Source organism: Passer montanus, unplaced genomic scaffold, assembly GCF_014805655.1.
Source record: "Passer montanus isolate IOZ18808 unplaced genomic scaffold, ASM1480565v1 scaffold35, whole genome shotgun sequence".
NCBI lineage: Eukaryota > Metazoa > Chordata > Aves > Passeriformes > Passeridae > Passer > Passer montanus.
Window position 1 is genome coordinate 31,321 of NW_024368263.1, and position 4,768 is coordinate 36,088.

Here is a 4,768-nt window from a genome sequence, read left to right on the forward strand (position 1 = left end):
AGAATACAGAAAGGATACTTACAGAACGCTAAAAAGATAATAATGAAAACTCGTGACTCTTTCTAGAGCCCCAACATCGCTTGGCCCTGATTGGCCAAAGAACCAAAACAACTCACACCAGAATGCAACAATCACCTGTTGGTAAACAATCTCCAAATACATTCCACACGAGCACAACACAGGAGAAGCAAATGAGATAAGAATTGTTTCCCTTTTTCTGAAGCCTCTCAGCTTCCCAGGAGAAAAATCCTGGGTGAGGGATTTTTTCAGAGAATGTGAAATGCCACACTTAAACAGCTGATATGAAAGAAGCAGACAATCCCCTTCCGCCTTCCTTTACAGAGCAACTTACAGTCATTGTGGTTTGACATCCAGCCTGCTCCATGACAATCTCTGCAGGATAGTGGAGTGGAACAAAAAGCAGGCACCTTTCTGCAGTCTGACCTTGAGCATGCCTTGCAAACCACAGGTCAGGAATGCAAGTCTCACTTGTGGTCCATTAGCTGGCAGATGTCTCACTCTGTCCCAAAACTGAGGCTGGCTTCAGGCTTGCCAGCACCCAAGAGAATGGTATAAAAAATTTGCCTCAATAGATCTTTCTTCTTATCTAGCAGCATGTGTAGATAAGCAGGGAGGATAGGAGGGCATCCGTTAATATTAGACCCTTAAGAAGGAATTGTGCACAATTAGAAAAACCCCATCCTCCTGACTAAGGCAAACCCTTGCAGTGCAGAGCCAAGTGTTGCCTTATTTGGCTTTATCAGAGCTGTCTTTGGGTTCCTCCATCCTCCATCCTGGCACAGATCAATGTGAAAAGGACAGGTCAGTGCAGCTGACTGCATACAACCTTAAACCAATCCTGTCCCTGAGTAATTAGCAGAGAGATCAGAGCTACAACACGTTTACAACTAAAGAGTAAATTATTATTGACCAAAAATAGAGCTCTGGAGTGCTGTGTGGGCAGGAGATAAGGTATAAAGAGCTGCAGCTGAAGGCAGCTTTGTGATTTGTTACCTCAGCATCTCACGGTAAGTGCCATCCACTTTCATCATGCTCTGACCATGACCATCTCAACAGATCCCCAAAAGGTGGACTATGAAGGGGTGTTTTCTTCTCATTCCCCACCTCTAGCCTTCCAGGTCATGCTTTACATGCAGAGTCCAGGTGATACCACCCAAACCACTCCAAAGTGGTGCAGAAGCAGGAGAGTCACAGCATGCCAGTCCTTAGAAGGGCCTTCTACCAACTTTGCTACCTCCAAGTCCTGTGGAAGGCACAGGAAGAGTAACTCTGAAGGCAGTTGAATTGACTGGGATTATATATGTAAAGCAGCTAATTTTTTCCTGGACATCAGATTTGTTTCAAGCAGCTCACAGAAATGAGGGAAGGAACACAAGACTCTCTGTGGAATTTTGCTCTAGGTCAGGAGTTTTAAGGCATGGTGTCCTGTTCTGGAGAGGCTACAAAGGGTGTAGGAATGTTTGATATGGCATGTGCTCAGGACAATGGACTGGTTTTGATGTAACTCTCTCCGTCCTTTCTTTAACCATTCCACACAGGTTCCGAAAACAGATTTCCTCGTGGGATCTCTGAAGGTAGGGGTTTAACAAATAACATATACCTTTGCTAATTGACCCTGAGCAATAAGTAAAGCTCACCCAGACAATGGAAAGGGCAGGTCAAAAAGACAGTAGAACTGGATTGTTGGAAAGGATATATGGTATTTTAATCAACATGAGCAATGGTCACAGTTCTTGTCAGCAATACTCTATGTATTGGGAAAGAAAAGATCTAAAACAACATGTTCAGAAGTAGCATTACAAGTGTGCTGAAGAATTTTACTTGATATTTCAAAAAATGCAAAATAAAACTGAGCACAAATCAGTTTTCTGCTTACTGTGCCTTTCATTGTCAAAACCAGTCCTTAAACTATTGTATTTGCAGGGACCCTCATGGCAGGGAGGAATGATGAATTTGACTCCATGTTCTCAGAAGGCTAATTTATTATTTTATAATACTATATTATATCAAAGAATACTATACTATACTAAAGAATACAGAAAGGATACTTACAGAACGCTAAAAAGATAATAATGAAAACTCGTGACTCTTTCTAGAGCCCCAACATCGCTTGGCCCTGATTGGCCAAAGAACCAAAACAACTCACACCAGAATGCAACAATCACCTGTTGGTAAACAATCTCCAAATACATTCCACACGAGCACAACACAGGAGAAGCAAATGAGATAAGAATTGTTTCCCTTTTTCTGAAGCCTCTCAGCTTCCCAGGAGAAAAATCCTGGGTGAGGGATTTTTTCAGAGAATGTGAAATGCCACACTTAAACAGCTGATATGAAAGAAGCAGACAATCCCCTTCCGCCTTCCTTTACAGAGCAACTTACAGTCATTGTGGTTTGACATCCAGCCTGCTCCATGACAATCTCTGCAGGATAGTGGAGTGGAACAAAAAGCAGGCACCTTTCTGCAGTCTGACCTTGAGCATGCCTTGCAAACCACAGGTCAGGAATGCAAGTCTCACTTGTGGTCCATTAGCTGGCAGATGTCTCACTCTGTCCCAAAACTGAGGCTGGCTTCAGGCTTGCCAGCACCCAAGAGAATGGTATAAAAAATTTGCCTCAATAGATCTTTCTTCTTATCTAGCAGCATGTGTAGATAAGCAGGGAGGATAGGAGGGCATCCGTTAATATTAGACCCTTAAGAAGGAATTGTGCACAATTAGAAAAACCCCATCCTCCTGACTAAGGCAAACCCTTGCAGTGCAGAGCCAAGTGTTGCCTTATTTGGCTTTATCAGAGCTGTCTTTGGGTTCCTCCATCCTCCATCCTGGCACAGATCAATGTGAAAAGGACAGGTCAGTGCAGCTGACTGCATACAACCTTAAACCAATCCTGTCCCTGAGTAATTAGCAGAGAGATCAGAGCTACAACACGTTTACAACTAAAGAGTAAATTATTATTGACCAAAAATAGAGCTCTGGAGTGCTGTGTGGGCAGGAGATAAGGTATAAAGAGCTGCAGCTGAAGGCAGCTTTGTGATTTGTTACCTCAGCATCTCACGGTAAGTGCCATCCACTTTCATCATGCTCTGACCATGACCATCTCAACAGATCCCCAAAAGGTGGACTATGAAGGGGTGTTTTCTTCTCATTCCCCACCTCTAGCCTTCCAGGTCATGCTTTACATGCAGAGTCCAGGTGATACCACCCAAACCACTCCAAAGTGGTGCAGAAGCAGGAGAGTCACAGCATGCCAGTCCTTAGAAGGGCCTTCTACCAACTTTGCTACCTCCAAGTCCTGTGGAAGGCACAGGAAGAGTAACTCTGAAGGCAGTTGAATTGACTGGGATTATATATGTAAAGCAGCTAATTTTTTCCTGAACATCCGATTTGTTTCAAGCAGCTCACAGAAATGAGGGAAGGAACACAAGACTCTCTGTGGAATTTTGCTCTAGGTCAGGAGTTTTAAGGCATGGTGTCCTGTTCTGGAGAGGCTACAAAGGGTGTAGGAATGTTTGATATGGCATGTGCTCAGGACAATGGACTGGTTTTGATGTAACTCTCTCCGTCCTTTCTTTAACCATTCCACACAGGTTCCGAAAACAGATTTCCTCGTGGGATCTCTGAAGGTAGGGGTTTAACAAATAACATATACCTTTGCTAATTGACCCTGAGCAATAAGTAAAGCTCACCCAGACAATGGAAAGGGCAGGTCAAAAAGACAGTAGAACTGGATTGTTGGAAAGGATATATGGTATTTTAATCAACATGAGCAATGGTCACAGTTCTTGTCAGCAATACTCTATGTATTGGGAAAGAAAAGATCTAAAACAACATGTTCAGAAGTAGCATTACAAGTGTGCTGAAGAATTTTACTTGATATTTCAAAAAATGCAAAATAAAACTGAGCACAAATCAGTTTTCTGAAATATTTCTACTAGACAAATCCTTCAAAATGTCTGGTACATATGAATTGTCTTTTAATGATTCATAGCTAATACAATATGTTCAAGCTATAATTGAGATTCTTTGAAATGTTATATCACATACTTATTTACCTAAATACTATGTTATTTAGCTAATACTATGTTCTTAATTATTATCTGTGATACACCTGATATTCCTTTATTGGCCAATTTTGCAACAAAATGAGAAAATATGTTTTCTATTTGGTTCACTCAATAATCAGTTTTGGCTTAGGACAGGTGATAACTGACATTCACAATTTGTTCAGTGCTTGGTATGGACTATTTGAACTTCCCCTGCTTGTTATTAAAATATCAAAACCAGAGGCTGCTAACATACCTCCACCTGGAAATCACATGTGAGAGCCACTCTACACGACTCACAGAGCTTACTTTTGTCTAAATTTTGAGATGTCCAATGACATAAACTCAGGGGTTTTGTGGATGTGGCTTTGATAATGATGTGGCTGTGCAGCTCTGTGAATAGAAGGTGAAGATAGAGCAGGACCAGCTTTTCAAGACTTCTAGGTTGATATTTTCTCTGCCCTCACTTGGTTACATAGGCCTATTTAAGAACAATGTCTTCAAAGGCAATCTGGCTACAAAAGGAACTTTCTTTATTAGCACTTTTTCAGTGGACAAATAAAATTGAGGCAGAAGTTAAGTGTATGATTAGTCCTCCTCTTCCTGTTAGTCATCGAGCATGACCACTGTCTGGATAAATGTAAATTACAAATGCACAGACTTTCTGCAACTTTTCTGCATTCCTCCAGAGCAACCGCAGCC